Source organism: Pleurodeles waltl, chromosome 3_1 (assembly GCF_031143425.1).
Source record: "Pleurodeles waltl isolate 20211129_DDA chromosome 3_1, aPleWal1.hap1.20221129, whole genome shotgun sequence".
NCBI lineage: Eukaryota > Metazoa > Chordata > Amphibia > Caudata > Salamandridae > Pleurodeles > Pleurodeles waltl.
Window position 1 is genome coordinate 1,680,666,461 of NC_090440.1, and position 16,692 is coordinate 1,680,683,152.

At 41.0% G+C, this 16,692-nt stretch overlaps 1 protein-coding gene across 5 annotated transcripts in view; it reads right to left on the minus strand.

Moving 5' to 3' along the window:
* Positions 1-16,692, minus strand: part of ZNF385B (zinc finger protein 385B) — a 1,043,801-nt gene that overhangs the window by 50,875 nt on the left and 976,234 nt on the right. The gene's annotated exons all lie outside the window — the stretch shown is intronic.

Consider the following 16,692-nt stretch of genomic DNA (forward strand, 5'->3'; position numbering starts at 1 on the left):
AATTCATTCATGGGCATCTTTTTCATTACGATTTTGTTGAATGTCATTGTGTCACTGCAATACATGCACTGTTGCATGTTGCCTATCAACATCTTCACAATGGGCTAAACAAGTCTAAACCAATTGTATAACAACTTATCTGAAACATGTTGATATTGGCTATCATTGATCCATCTCTGTTTATGATATGTATGTCAAAGACAGAATGAGGAAATGCAAGGGGCAGAATGAAGCAGTTTGTCACAAAATATTATGGGATGCAAAATGAATTAAATTATTTAGTAATAATGTCCACATTTATCACTATTCTCCATAGCGTTATTTTAAACCATATTCCTATAAGAATAATAGTTGGTTATGGCCATGGTCATAAACTATAGTCGTAGTTCAACGGAGTAGGACACATTTGAGTAATCTGCTCAGTTTATTTACTGCTTTACTCCTGGGGTGGAATCTTTATCAACCTCTCTGAGTGAGATTAGCTTTCTTTATTACTTTTGTCCTAATTTCTTTTCTGGTCTTACCTATATGTGGGTGTTCCCATTTTGCATTTGTAAATAAAGCTATCTCACTTTTTCTGGTTTTGCCAACCTACCCTTAGAAGAGCTCAACATCATTAGTGAGTATGTAATTCACTTGGAAATGTTGTTTTGATAATCTCTTCGTTCCTTCCTCAGCAAGAACTATGCTCTAGTGTTAGACATTAGCGTTATTAGTTTACATTATCCTAAATTAACATATCAATGTTTATGTTTGTTAGAGATGGTCCACGTAGCTTAATGTAAGATGACAGCATAAATTAAATTCACTGATTGATTTTAATATAATTTTTGAGATGCCTAGTAGTATTTCAATATCCTTTTTTAGATACTTATCCTAATACTTGGGAAAATACTAGTCAATTATGCATGTGAATTCCAAATTTGGTGAAGGTTATTTCATTGTACAATGAAATTTGCAAATTCCAGCTTCCCACATCCTGCAAAGCTACACCTGAATTGATTTCAAATGTTGCAAAATCAAATGTATCAGTTATGGGCATGTGATTACCAATTGTGATTATCTGGGACATAGCTTTAATAACACATGTTTACCATCCAAACAGTTGCAGAGGCCAGTATTACAAAATCCCAAAAAGCTGCATGTGCACTGTTGAATGTGAGGTTTGTGTTTCAGTGTTTGCATCAGTTCTAATCAGATAACTCAAAATAATAGATTATTGTTTAGGAATTTCACCATCAGCTTCCATTGAATTGGCAGTGTATACCTTGAAGCAACCCAGTGGTCATGCTCAGGGGGCCAGTGGCCCCTGGGCATGGCCATTAGACCCAGTGCCATGCAGGGGGCCCCATGTAAGGGGCCCCCAATGGCACAGAAAAATATTGAATTATAATTTACATTTACTTACCTATACATTCCCAGGATGGGGTTTCCCATCCTCTGGTGTCCCTATGGTGTGTGTGGGGGTGTTTCTGGGGCATTGGTTGGGCACCTGTGGGCCCATTCCATGGTGTTTGGCCATAGAAATGGGCCCACAGGTACCTTAACGCCAGGTCTGACCCAGGCATTAAATAATGGCGCTAAGCAGGCTTAGCGCCATTATTTAGGCCCGCCTCCCACCTGTGCACCATTTTTGTATGGGGGATAAATATGGCGCTATGGGCTTAGAGTCATTTTTTGGATGGGAATGCCTACCTTTTCATCTCACTGACGCAATGTGGGTTCATACATCCAGAAAATTGCACTAATTCCAATATTTGGACGCTAGTGTGTTTAGTGTAAAATATAGATATGGAGTTAAGTTTGTGCCGTTTTAGCATAAAAAAATTACGCTAAAACGGCACAGAGTATAAATATGCCCCAAAGTTTTACCGGCAAAAGTATTGGAAGTTGGTAGTTAGCTGAATTCCCATGTAGTAGCCTCTCATTTTACGTTTTTCAACTCCCAAATCAAAATAGGAAGGCGGAGCAGCAGAATGGGGTTGCTTATACGAGCAGGTAGAATGAAGGGTGGGAATAAGGAAGACACCAAATGGATACAAAACTGGACCAGCCAACTAATATTAATTTACAAGTTCGCAGCTTGACATCATATTTTAAACACACTACTTCCTATTTATGTATTTGACTTTATTGTGCATATTTTTGCGGGTACTTTGTCTACTTCTGGAAGTAAAACTGGACAAAAATGTAACCACGAGTTGCTGCATACTTCTGTCAAAAGGGTGTCCATTCCATTATTTAAGAAACATTTATGTAAGGGAAGACCTGATCCTTGATGACTCCTTCATTCAGGTCTGCTGGACTAGAGATTAAAAATAGTATCTGCTGTGATGTGTGTCTGTCTAAATTGATCTTTCAAGAGCTACAGGCAATACCCAAATTGTTTGTGCCTCTGTGACTTGTCTAGTCTGAAAATGGCAGGGCACATATTATATGAGGCTTTCACATACCCATTTGCTTCTTTTGTAGCTAAATAATGATGCAACATGATTTGCATTAGAATAATCCAAGAAAGTAGATATGTAAAAACTTGTGCAAGAGGTGGCAATTGTTCATTCAGCACGTTTTGTAGTGTGCCTCTGCAAAATATATTATTTTTTAATTGGCACTGTCAATATGAACCTTGGATATGGTATAGCGATTAAAGTAAAGGTTAGACCCCATGAGAATCCCTTAGTTTTCGCTGTTTAACTCAACTGAAATACTGCTGCAGAAGACTTTAGCTCTTAGTCACAGGGTATTCCCAAATATTAGCCCTGCTGCTTTGTGGTTGGTACTTATAGTGTGAATGTCAGGCCCAGCAAGCAATGATCATTAGGTTTCTTAATAAGGAATATGAGTACATTAGCAGTGTGGTTCCATTTCTGTTTAAGAAGGAACAATTGTTCATAGTTCCAATAGGCACTTAAATCACATTCCTCTGAACACAACCTCTTTGTTGTTTATAGAAATAGAAGGTTTATAAAACAGATCCTACATTCTGGGCTCCATTTACTTAAGGATTATAAATATATACACTAAAAACATGACCTGCGCCCACACTTGTAGTATACTAGTAAGACAGCATTGAGTTATGAAGTGGGTGACTTTGGTCTTCAATCAAAATACCACCCTGTGACCCTGCAAGGTTCTTTGTGTATGGTGCATGGGGCACTCTTCATGAAGAGCCTTTGTAAAGAAGTGCCATAAAAGGCACACGTGGGATTTGGAAAATCTCAACTATGAATGATCAATGTTTTCTTCTCAACTGCTTAATTTTGAAATTCGTCAATTTAGAGAAATGGATGCTCTATTTAGCTGCTCCGCAGGCCAAACTGTGTCTGAGTCAGTTAGCAGAAACAAGTTGTCAGAAATGGAATCAAGTGACGCCTCTGACTGTCATACAAACCTAGCCCAGGGTGCCTGCCATCAAGAGAGACTATGGATTATTTTCCAAAACAGGGGGCTCTGCACTGGCACCCGCCTTATTTAATCTCTTTATCTGCAATGGTGAGGCAGCACGTTGTGAACATACAGCAAATGTCATAATAGCTGAACTGACTTATCTCACATTTCCCCTTTCCTAGAGCTGTTCTTGAGTCGTCTAGATCCGAGGGTTATTGTACTGGAAGCTGCCTTTTCAACACTTTCCTTCGAAATATCAAAGACCAAATAGATAAAAGCATAGGGTAACAGGTCACTGAGAGGCAGCAGCACAGAGACAGTTAGTTAAAGACTGTGTCTTCGTAATCTTTAGTAGTGCCTAGTCAACGCTACATGTTGGAAGAGCTACACTCATTTAAAAATAAAATGTTTCAATAGTTAGTATGGTAATCGCTCTCTTAAAGAAGCAGATGGGCTAATCCCTCTTGCAAAAACAATATGGTCAATATATTGTTGCAGCCGCCACTTCAACCTTATCAGAGGGATTAAGTTGGTTGTGGCTCTTAAATTGATCCTCTGCGGGATACCACTGTAGTATAAATTATACAATTTGTAATTGTTTTTGAAACGTTTTAGACATTTTTAGAAACGTATTGTAATTCCTCGTGCTATCCAGTTCTATATATGCTAGTTGACTTCTAGTCTAACTTGTACAATATATCGATGCTTTTAAGTACAGGAGCAATACATGCATAAGTTAAAGAAATAAAGAAATCTTCGGTAAAATGTCATACAAGTGAACACATTTGACATTCCCACTTAGTACAGACGTTAATTTACTCTTTAGACGGGAGTCTGTCGGATACTTGGAGTTGCCCCACTTCTATCAGCCCCATTTCTCTAGCAGGTTTAATCCCTATTGGTGGGTTTCAGAGGCCGAGGGCACCCATCTAAAGCAGCTCCGCATTAGAGCACCCTGTCTGAAAACCTGAAACTAAAACATAAACTGCCTTCAAGCTGTATACAGACTTAGCACAACCAAACGGACTGCTGAACTGCAGTCTGTACTTTATCTCCAGCATCTGCCTGTGTTAGCTTTAGAGGAAAGATGGAAACATTGCTACCATACAAATTGATTTGTATGTGTAACACGCCATCAGAAACAGCTTTGAGGCACTTATTGTTTATGCGCGCATTATCAATGCATTAGGCGTAACTGGAAGCGGTTGAGATCGATGCTGATGCAGGGCAAGCTTAAAGCACTACTTATTTAAAAAGCACAGAGCGCGTAGTTATCCACTCTTCAGCTATTTAGTAGATGAAGAGCACTTGTACATGCAGATGGCTGCTGGCGCCTACTATTCTGTTGCCCAACCCAAATCCTATGGCATTTCTTCGCTCTGCTTTCTACTACCCACTGTTTTCATATCCTATTCTTGACATAATCATTTTTCAGTGTTGACTGTATTGTGTGACAAACGTATGTGGATGACCTTAAAACAAACTTTACTTGGAAGGAAGGGAGGCTAGGGTACCGAGGAGAATGTGGAAACGAGGGAGAGAAGCTGGAGACGAGTAAAGAGGGCAAGAAAGGAGGAGGACAAGAAATTTGAATTTCTCTGGTATGCTTGATTTTACTTTCACGCTGCTAATGGCTCAAAGGTTGGTAAGACCTGATGCCGTTTCACATCATTCCATGGCAGGCATTCCCAAAACCTTTAGAATCCGAGATGCCAAAGTCACAATCAATGTAGTTGTATTAAGATAATATGTTCTATAAGTCCCTCATTACCCTTACATGCATGTCTGGGGCTGTCATTGTCTCAGAATTGTTTTCTTGTGTAGCTAGCAATTCACTTTCGAAGAAAGTGTAATATTTAATTGCAATTCTAGGCGTTGATTGGTTACAAACATGTGAACTTTGGCTAAAGCATTTGGCTCTTGATTATGAATATAAGAAGAAATGCAGTTTGTGTAGTACAACAGCTATCTTGGAAGGCTTTGGGGTCGATCCAAAGTTCTGGTCCATGGGAGATTGAAGAGCCAGGTCTTTGAATGAATCCAAACTAGAGTCTGAACAGCAGCAGCACCCAAGCAGCAGCAGCGGCTGCAAATCTCAAGGGGAGGGGTGGGAACACGGGGAGGGGATAAAAAAATAAAATAAAATAAAATAAAATAAAAACGTACTTTTTGCCGTTGCCTCTGCCAAGTTGCTCCTTTTCCTTCCCTCGATGTTGTGTCCCTGCACTCACTGGGACACCAGCACAGGCTCCCCAGCAATCCTAATGCTGCTTTCATGCTAAACCTAGCACAGACACAACGCTGGGGTCTGTGCAGGTTCTCTTTAACACAGCTGGACTGGAGAAACCTAAGTGTGCATGTGTGTTTGGCCGGCATGAGACAGCTGGTCAAACATACATCCGCACTTAGGTGCACTCTCTCCTCATCCCACCTCTGTGGCCCAGCCCTCCCTGTACATGCTGCTGGCTGACCCAGCAGCTGAAAGATAATACAATAATTAAATATTGTTTTATCTTTCAGCCCCTGGACCAGCCAGCAAGGCAACACTCCTTTGCCATTGCGAACTAGCCGGTGCTGCACTCACAGTGAGCAGCATTGTAGTCCCCATTTCAAGGGCATAGCAATCCAAAAACCAGGCCACCTCACCTGGCTCAGTGCACTGGTGGAACTTAATAGCTGTGAGAGAAGCATAGAGAATGGCTCACAGTGTAACACAAAGGCAGGTGAGCAGAAGTCTTTTGGCTACTGGTAGCCCATTTAGCCCTTCATGATGCCTCCGACAGAAACAAGCATTTGCAATGTAATAGGTCTCGCATTTGTGAGTGTTAGAGATATTGGTGTTGTAAATTACAATGTCTTTTACCTATGTATTTTTGTTTGGAGAGTAGTGGATGTATGTACAGAGATGCAGCCGCAGCACTGTCTAAAGGACAAAAAATTGGGAATTACCACTGGGAACAGAGATGCAGCTGTGGCACTGCCTGGAGGACTTAGAATAGAGGACTTAACAACGGGATCAGAGAAGCAGCTGCAGCACTGTCTAGGGGACTAAGAATATGGAATTATCAGTGGGAACTGAGACATAGCTGCAGCACTGCCTAGAGGACTTAGAATGGGGGAATTACTGATGGGAACAGAGAAGCAGTTGCAGCATTGTCTAGAGGACTTAGAATGAGGATTTCCCACTGTGACCAGCGACACAGCTATAGAATCGCCTAGAGGACTTAGAATGGTGGCGTTACTGATGGGACCAAAGAAGCAGCTAACAGTACTGTCTAGAGGGCTACGAATGTGGAATTACCACTAAGAACAGAGAGACAGCTGCAGCACTGCCTAGGTGATTTAGAATTCAGGAGTTACTGACAGGACCAGAGAAGCAGCTAGCAGCACTGCCTAAAGGGCTAAGAATGAGGAATTACTACTGTCACCAGAGACACAGCTGTAGAACTGCTTGGAAGACTTAGAATAGGGGAGTTACTGACGGACCAGAGAAGAAGCTAGCAGCAGTGTCTGGAGGACTAAGAATGAGGAATTACCATTGGGACCAGAGAAGCAGCTGCAGCATTTTCTACAGGTCTAAGAATGAGGAATTACCACTGGGACCTGAGAAGCAGCTAGCAGCACAATCTAGAGGACTTAGAATGAGGAATCACCACTGGGACCAGAGAAGCAGATGCAGCATTGCCTACAAAAGTAAGAATGATGAATTGCCACTGGGACCAGAGAAGCAGCTAGCAGCACTTCCTAGAGGACTAAGAATGAGGAATTACCACTGGGACCCTAGAAGCAGCTAACAGCACAGTCTAGGGGACTTAGAATGAGGAATTATCACTGAGACCAGAGAAGCAACTAGCAGCATTCAAGCAGAGGCACAAGAACAAACAAAACCTGAAACTTTTGGTGCATTTTTAAACACAGTGTTTTCACTGGTGTGGTGTAAACACATTGCTATGGACAACCAAAAGAACACTAAGGCTGCAATTCCCGGACTGGAGGAGAGGCCATCACACAGTGTAACAAGAGGAAGCGTGAAGGTATTGTGATGGGCAAAAAAAATTTCTCTTAACGAAATCACCTGGGAGGGAACTAACCACACAAAGTAGGAACATTTGAAAAAATGCACAAATAAAAAGGAAGCATTTTAGACAAACACAACAAGGAACGAATGGCAATGGTGGGCGTGGTTAAAGCCCAAAGACTGAATTCAGCATGTCTTGTAGAAAGCACATGAGCGCTGCCTAGGCTCGACCTAAAACAATGGAGTACGCCTAATAGTAAGCGAGTTACTGCATTCCGAATGATCTGAAAGTGGGACAGAGAGTATGTTAGAAGGCTGGGATAATGCAAATTAGAATAGTCTAACAGAGAAGTGATTATTGCTTGTAGCAACTTTTCCAGTTTGGGAACTCGCAAAAGAGACCTTGTGAGATCTCAGACAGAAGTAATGTGGAAATAAACTCACTGAATTGAAGAGTAAAAGTAATAGCTATGCTATAGAAGAAGCTTAAATTTCTTATTTTGTCCACTTGTACAGGAGGAGCGTCAGTGGTTGAAGGTTGAAGGATGCTGAACTGTGTGCTGGAAGATCCAAGCACCTTTTCTCATTGAATTGTCAACCAACGGATTGTTTGCGCTCTAATTTGAGTGCATCTGACATTGATGTTTTTGTCGAACGTTCATTAATTATATTGTAGTTCTCATAATTAATGTTCTCAGACTGCACATAGGAGTTGCTGTGTTTTTTTCGTTAAATTTTCTTGTATGGGCTATAAGTAGTATCAGCGTTTGCCACAATTACCAGAAGGAAACAACCATGAGTGTCCCTCAGGTGCTGGAAAAATCTCCGAGGCCGAACTGAAACACTGATATTTTGCTTGTCACAAACAATACCCTGTTTTTGGAGACAGCATTTTAAAAATAAAGAATAATGGTGACTGACCTAGCTGGCCGACATGACATAGCAGTCCAATCAGCAAAAGTGCTTTTTCCATATTGGCATGCCTACTTTTGATGAAAATTCCCTTCTGACATCGCAACAAACAACTCAAAAAGGGCAGGCCAGCAGAGGTCAAGCTTTCACGGGCCCAGCAGTTGGCCCATGAAGGGGTGTAACATCAAAAGTGTACCTGGCATCCTTGCTAATCATTGACAGTGAATTCCTTTGCATGATTGACATCTGTTGTACTTCAAATTTGGCTCATACAGTTCTCAAAGCAGCAGCATTCTATTGACACAGCCTCATTTACAGTGTGGCCATGGTAGAAAAACTAAAAAAATGTGGCAGGTTTCGTGACCTCTCTCCTCTCCGTTCCCCGGTATCAGTGCCATCTGGGCTACACGTTTCATTGGAACACTGCAGGTCAGGGGTGTTTCATCCAGATATTTAATTATTTAATCAACAAAGAGGCACTTTTAGTCATTAGTCAAACATGTTGGCTTTCCTGCAAGTTTGAAAGTGGAGGACTGTGACAGTGCTTCCCTTAGTGTGTGACTGCTACTCTCTGGAGGGTGCGAGAGTTCTGTGATAAGTGACGGCTCATCTGTGAGTGTTGTGAGAATCTGGGCATAACTCCCGTGATTCAATGAAGTGTTTCTGGATTTACCCGAGAATTTGGCGATATCACACATAATTACACGAAAAAAGTAATTCTGCATTTAGCGTCATTCCTTAGTGCAAAAATGCCCCCTTGTCTCCAAAATAGGCTCGGGATGCATTTTGTGCTAAGTAATGCACTAAATATACCAGAACATAAATAGCGAGAGTGAAAAGGTGCTCCTGGGGTACGATTTTCTCCCAACTTACTCCCAGCACTTAGAACTATTTTCTTAGAGCAAAGTGCCCCTTTGCGTTAAAAATGTGTGCAAGAATCCATTTTGTGTTAAGAACTAGCCTAAATGCAACAGAACATGAATAGAGAGCTTGAGCGGCAGCTCACTAAATGCGTTCTTGCTCTAGGATTGTTTTCCCCCAAATTACTCCGATTTACGCAAGCAGGAGTAATCGCATTATTAACAGTAATTTTGCATCAAAGAGTAACGTGGCATTGCCAAACTTACTCCGATTACTGTGGCATAGTTGAAATTTTGCCTGGGCCTACTGAGAATGCTTCTGGTAATGTGTGTCTGTTAGCATGCAATGGATATCAGACTGCTCTTAAGGGTTTGAGGGTGCTACTCTGTGACTGAAGTAAGATCACTATCAGTAGTGTGTGACTGCTAATCAGTGAGGGGTAGAAGAGTGCTGTCTCTAGTGTAAGCGAGCTAATGTGTGTGGGGTATGAGTGTAGTCAATAGTCTCAAACTGCTATTATATGAGGGGTATCATTTTGTTTGGACATTGCAGCCATGTTATTAGTAGAGAATGTAGAGCGCCTATATACACTGGCCCGGTTGTAGCTAGCAGAAGCAGCATGAGGGGCACTGCTGTTTTTTCTGCATTTGGCTGGCACTGCAGGTGGTGGGCCTTGCACAGCCACAAGCGGTGGTGATGTGTGGTAGTAGAAATGCTGTTTCTTCTGGGGCACGGAACAATATCAATACACCTCAATTTTAGTTCATTTTGGAAAATGGCCTCCATCTCAGGGGGCATCACCAATTGTGACATTGAGTATTTTACTTCTTGCATCCGGGAGCCACTTTACGATTGAACCCAGACTAACCCCTAAGTACATCTCTTTACTACTTGACTATCGGGACAGTGATGTTGAGTAGCCCATGATTTACTTAGAGAGATGGTGTGGATTAGATATTCACAACTCCTCAAATCACACGCTAACATTTAATAAGTCAATTCAGGGTCAGTGCTTTTATTTTCAAACAGAAAAGGTGCTTTCATTCACACTTAACTGAACTTAAAATCATAAATGTACATAATGAAAGCAAAACATCTTTAGCTACTCCTAAACTAGAAATCTGTGCATGTATTTCTCTCAGTGTTAAATAATGTGAAGGGCTATCCTATGGTGTTTACCACCAAGTTCACAATGTAAAAACCCCTCCGTTGCATATTTGTTAGGGATTCCACAATGAGAACCCCCTTCCTATTGCATTTGTGAGTGAGGTCACAATGTAAACTCCCCACGATACTGTATTTTTCAAGAGGGTGCACCCTGTAAAGGCTTTTGCTACTGCATCTGACTTGGGTTCTGCTTTAACAATGCCTCCGCAATGAGTAAGGCTCCCGGTTTTCTATTTAAACAGAATTTTAGAATGCAAAAAGATGAAAACACTCGTTTTTCTTATTTTTTATACAAAGAAATCTTAAAATGTGGAAAAACAGGGACCATACTGGTCAACGTTTTAGGAGCAAAATGAGGATATTTGCTTGATGTTTCAAAATCAATCGGTGAATCACTGGGTACCTGGAGAGATGCTATGTTAGAAATTTTGGAATAGTGATTTATAGTAAAGAAGCTACCAAATGACATCATGGTATGTTGAAACATAGGGATTGATTCATTAATTTTTTGCACAATACACAGCAGCAACCAAATTTGCTATGTTGTGTTATGCAGGAGGGAAAACAGGCCAGAGCCAAATCTGGTATGATTGCTCTATTGCTGCTGGCTTTCCCTGCACAAGCACAGCAAAATGAAGAGGTGAGTGTGTGCTGTCATGGGATTTGTACTGGAATCATACTCTCCCAGTACAAGTTCCTGTGTCTAGACAAACATAGAAGATCCCACGCACTAGATGTATGCTGTGTACTTCAGCACGCCTGTAGGGTGTGTGTTTTTTTAGAAATTCAAACAAATCTCTTTACTATCGCCTGCTTCAAAGAGGCAGTAGTTTTTGATGCAAAGCCAGGTCTTATTAGATCAGGCTTTGCATCCAAACAATATGGGTGATTGCATTAATGTCCAATTAAATTCCTAATAATGCCTCCTTGACATAAAGTGACACAAAGCAGCACAATGTGATATTTGTGCTGAAAAAAGGCACCTTTCCAGCACTAAATAACTTTGGCACTGGAAAGTAAATACCAATGTGCCACCTTGCCGGACTTTGTGTCACTTTGTGACAGCACAGTTCTTTAGCAAATCTGGGTTACAGAGTCATAACCATTTTTTAAACATCGAAGGGGAAAAGGCTACTGCTACCTTAATGCATTTCTTCTGAAATAACAGCTCTAGACAGTTTGTATCAACCTCGCAAGGATGAGTAGTGGAAAGTTGTCAATATCTCATCATTCATGTCATTTTTTTGTTTCTCAGCCTGCTGGTCCTGCCAACTCGACGTTAGGACAGAGGCCTCTGGCGTGCACTCTGAATAGTAAAGAATGGTGGGCCGGGAATACCGAAGTGAGACAATAAGGCTGGGAGGAGAGACAGATGAAGTTGTGGTAGTTTCTGAACCAGGTTAAATCATGGCGACATCTTTGCTTAAGGATCAAAGAAGTGTATTCAGTTTTTTTCTGGGACATGTTGCATTTTAAAGTCAATTAGACCAGTAAAACAGTTCATAACTGATGAAGCATAAAGACCATTTTAAGAGGTTCACGAGGGTCCTATCAAAGACGTTTTTGGATGTGTTGTAATAAATGGTGCAACACCCCTCAACATCCTTTCCTCGTCCCCATCTTCCCAAAAGGAATATCAGAGGGAGTAGAATCCAAAGGTCTCCAGCTTCCCAAGTCAATGTGTGAGTATGGTCCTGAATATATGAAGAGATAGCCAGAACTACCAGAAAGCACAGACAAAACACCTGGCTTGGATTAAAAACTCACACCTGGCACTGGGAAGCAGGTGAGAGCTGCTTCTATAGCGCTTCACTCCTGTCGCCTGCCCTCTTCTTCGCCTGTTTCAGATGGAGGTGTTCAGGTCACAGACACCCCTGCACCTGCTTTACAAGCTCAGATTACTGTTTGGATATGTGAATAAATCTCTCTCACTTCCCAGCCTTATGGTCTGACTTTGGTACTCCCAGCTCATCACTCAGACTGCAAGACAGAGGTCTCTTTCCTAACACTGAGTTGGCAGGACCAGCCGGCCGAGATAGTGGAAAAGGCATGAGTGACAAGATGCTGAGAACTTCCCACAGCTCATCCTTGGGTAGCTGAGAAAGGCCCTTTGAAGTCTCTAGTCTGCCAGCCATCGAGGCTGGCCTTGGCCCGCTTCCTCTCCTGCCGTTCTCTGTAGACAGGAACCAGCAGTTTCTCCTGCAGCTGTAGCTAGCAGGGGTGCGGAAGCTGGTGTTCCCAAGCCTGCTCATTCATTGTGCCCCAACGTGTGTAGTGGAGCCTGTGATTGTTGCCATTATATTGCAAGTAAAAAAGTAAATGTGTGTGCTCACATCCAAATGCGGAGAGACACTCGCAAATCGCGGGTGGTCTTCTTATATTGACTCCAAGTACTGACCGTTACTTACTACAGGCAGACAGGCTGAATCTGCTCTGTTAGAACTCAAAACTGTGACCTGGACACCTCTAGGTAGGCACTAAACCAACTGAGCTATCTCACCGGATAAATTCGCCCATCCCTGGAAAAAAGAGCGCGTGTTTGCCGTCATCTATCCGTATGTTACTTGCTTGTTTACTTAAGTGGCTCTTAACTACACAGCAGAGTAGGAGCTAGCACAGGCTGGAGTATGATTTACCGGCTGGAGTCTAAAAATCCTTTACCAGCTGTGACCCTTATAATTTTGAGCTCAATGACACATTTTGCGAAATATATATGCAAAAATAAGGCAGACAAATATTTAACTGCCAAAACATCAGTCAACCGAGTGGGAACCATAAGTGTCTCGGGATGTGAACCAAATCAGAAAACATTACAGCAACAAAACACTACAGCCAAGAAAGTCAGCCAATACACCCACACTTTGAAAATCAACAAATACAATAAACAATCGCTCTTTGTAAGCCTAGGGAAATACATCTTCCATGCCTTTTTAGAACAATTATGGACATTGTTGCATACACTTTCAAAAGCCATAACTTCTCGGAAATAATAAAACTCTTTGTTCTTGAGGCCATACAAGAATCACATTTTCAAGATGTACAAAAGCAACATGCACACAATTTATAACTATGACGGAAATCTATGTGGATTATAATGATTGATTCTGATGCTTCCAAGAGCGCTTGCTGCAGCCTAGAATGGCTAGCACTGTCAAATGTTATTTTGTCAGTTTTATCCGCATTGTCTTCGTCAAACGTCTAGTCAATTACAAGACTAAACTAAAGTCATCCAGGGAATATTTTTCATAAACCACGAGTAGCAACGTGTATATCCATGCACATAAAAAATCGGGCAAACTACGCTCAAATGACATGCTGTCATAGATCAAGACGCCAGGTGGCGCTACTGACGTATTCTACTTCTCGCTATAAGCTACGTGCTATTTCGTTTATGAGATCGCACATCCCAGTGCGAAATCAAACAAACACGTTTAGTCGATTACCAGCGAAACAAGGTCGTAACTACTATAATGCATCATATTTTGAAGTTGCGTCTTCCCATGACGTCTACACTGGATAAATAAACTGGTTGCAAGGGGCACATTTATATGTCTATTATAATTAGGGAAATCCAACTGCAGATGGATTTAAATGTAAGAGTTCAGCGGATGCCCTTAGAATGCCTTAGGTGCCCTGGGAAATGGATGTAGCTCTGACAAATGAGTTTTAAAGTAGATAAGTACACAGTCCTGAAATTAATCCCTAGTAATGGACCCGCTTAGTGACATATTGATTCGATCGTACTGGCTCAAAAACATTACTAAAAAGAAGGGAGCTGGGAAATAGTGGACAATAACTTGGAAATGAACCAGAATACTAGTTGGCTAATTGCGTTCCAGTTATTTGCGGAACAGTAATAATTATGGATGGAATTTAATGCAATAAACCTGAAATTATTCCATGTAAAGTTGCGCCAGGTAACCTGAACGTGTTCATTAAGTATTCCATAAACTAGGACATGATGTTCTGTGTTTAATGGAAGGAAGGAGAATTCTCAAATTCCCGAAATAGGAAGTGATGGCCTTCATTAGGAAACATCTAACCGTCCACCAATATTGACAATAATTAGGTCATTGAGATCCAGAGGTCGAAGTTGACGGGATCTGTGGGGGCACGAAGTTCTCATACTTTTTAAAAAAAATTGACTAAAGCTGTTCCCCGACAGTATGTTAAAGGACAACAGCATGGGGCGTTTGTTTACGACAGGGAGGGCGTCTCCAGTGCTGAGAAGCCGAGGGAGGAACACGCTAAACAAGAAACAAGCCTTCTCACCTGGACGCCTGCTGCTTGAAAGAAATGTGAATGTGCGAACTTGGTTAATTTGCAAATGTAAAGGCTGCTTAGAAGCTGGTATTAACTTTAACTGATGAGTCACCTGCAGCTTAGTGTTGAAAAATAATTATTTTTTTGCCGTAAAGTAAGGTGGCCTGATGAGCTGAAGAGTGGTGCTTTTAATGGACAGTTATATAAAAGGTTTACACTAGGCACAGTCTGCATATTACCAATATCTATATTTTGTAAATACTCTTATCTTATACCTAAATCCTTTTGCACATTTTGTGGCAGCCTATATTATACTTTGTGTCATGCAAGTTCAAAATAATGACTTACATGTTCATAGTGCTTTCTGTCATAGGTTGGAACCTCATAACACAAAAAAACACAAAGGAGACCATTCCCCTCTTTACCAACCAGAATTCAATTATGAGGCTCTAAGTTACAAACAAAGACGTGCTGTTATCACATAAAGAAATAGTGGCTACATAACATAAATTAGTGCATTTCTTACTGATTAATTTAACTTTCATTTATGTTTTTTTTAGGGTATGTGTTATTTTATATTGAGTTACTTGAAGGTGAAAACCCAATACAGTAGTTACAGAGTATTTTGTCCTTTTTAGCAACACCTTTGATCTCGCCCCTTGCTCATTGACCACGACCATTGCACTGAGGATCACAGTTCACATACTTTTTCTAATGCACTTTGACTGCTGTTTAGACCCCAATGCAAATGAGGCACTCAGACAAAGCACTGCAGACCTAAACTCTATAAAACTCTCTACTAACCACAAACAACCAAACACCATCATACACCATTATATCAAATGATGATCCCTCCAGTCTGATTGATGGTCTGCCTTGATTTGCAGGAATGTTAGCCACATAGAGAATGCATTATAATTCAAAGAACATAATATAATTCCACGCAGGGAAAGCATCAGCACTGAAAGGGCTCTTGCTCATTCAGAATTACGGATGGGACAGAACGGTCCCTTCTGTAAAACCAACAGCACATTGTGAAAATGGTGGACTTCGGTCAATGTATGACATTGCTATTTAGTTAATATGGAACTTTATTACTATTTTTAGTTTTACGGAAGTTCACACAAATGGATGTGATAAAGATATAAAGTGAGAAGCAGAGGGTCTGTAGAAGCGGCCATGACTCAGTTTCTAGGAATCAGCACCATCTGTTACTAAACTTAGAATATGTACGGGTTTAGACTTGCTAACTTGTTTAATTGGCATGAGGAATTGTTAAAAAATCACCAGATTTAGCAATAACAAGTTTGTGAAATTTAACATTCATGATCAAGAAGAGACGGTTCCAAGTATACATTGTGTGAAGTGGTCAATGTTTGTTATTGTCGTATGTGCGGTAACATGTGCATCTTCAAATAAAACACTTCTTTTGATTACTTTCCTCTAGTAGGTAGAGCTCTTTTAATGGTATTGTAACATAAGCAACCACAAATGTTGTACAAGTTGGTTCCAATGGAACAAGGAGACCTGGATTCAATTCCCAGGATTTGAACTTGAAAAATATATCACTGAACCTTCCTATGCCTAAATCTTTGCAAATATGTTAAATGTAATCGTGCAAAGCATCTTTTGATTAACATAATCTCACACTGTCTCACAACCCAACACTTCACTGAAGTACAGTTATCGGTTGCTGCCCACCTAGGTTTGCGCTACACTAGTATCAATACATACTGCCCCCTTTTAGGTCTAGGTTGACAGTACAGTTCTTAAACAGACAATTTACTAAAAATATGCTTATATTGGACCTTGCACCTGGTCCCTTAAACAATTGTTTTTATTTTTTATTTTATTGAGTCTCTTTCAGACATCGACTTCAGAATTTGTCAATCACACAGCTCAGCCCAGGCAAGTTTTTTCCTCAATTTCATCTCAACTGAAGCTTTTGACTGCTGGAGTGTATAGATGTGGCTGTAATAAAGTGCTTTCATTGAATTGGAAGAGGAAATACTTTACAATATTAGGCCTTTACTGCTGTTCCTTGCCCCTGTGTGCTACACGTTTCCATCTCTTGTTCCTCTCTC